Here is a 394-nt window from a genome sequence, read left to right on the forward strand (position 1 = left end):
CAGCTGTAGAGGAACAGGTCCATGAAGGTTCTTTGTTGTCCCTGGTCCTAAGACATATTCAGGACTGAGTCAAGCCAAGTTGGCAAGGCTGCCTTGCCTGCCCGGTCCTGTGTGCCAAGCACCGGTTCATCCCATCAAATATGTGCCAAGCAAACTCACTTCTCTTTTTGTTATGGTTGTGAAATCTTTTATGATATCTGACTCAGACAGTTTTGGAGATTCAGCTAGAGGGAGGCTATTAAAATATTAATGCTAAAGGTCTCTGGGAATCCTTCATAGGAGGAGAAATTACAAAGAACAATTTCTTCACAGGATGAGGTGGCCGAGTGGTTAAGGCGATGGACTGCTAATCCATTGTGCTCTGCACGCATGGGTTCGAATCCCATCCTCATCG

General features: G+C 45.9%; 1 non-coding gene across 1 annotated transcript; it reads left to right on the plus strand.

The window, feature by feature from the left end:
- The first annotated feature begins 312 nt into the window (after nt 1–312).
- On the plus strand, nt 313–394 carry Trnas-gcu (transfer RNA serine (anticodon GCU)). Its single transcript has one exon. It is a non-coding gene; the product is annotated as a tRNA-Ser (tRNA).

Source organism: Mus caroli, unplaced genomic scaffold (genome assembly GCF_978045245.1).
Source record: "Mus caroli unplaced genomic scaffold, Mus_caroli_1 scaffold_15, whole genome shotgun sequence".
Lineage (NCBI taxonomy): Eukaryota > Metazoa > Chordata > Mammalia > Rodentia > Muridae > Mus > Mus caroli.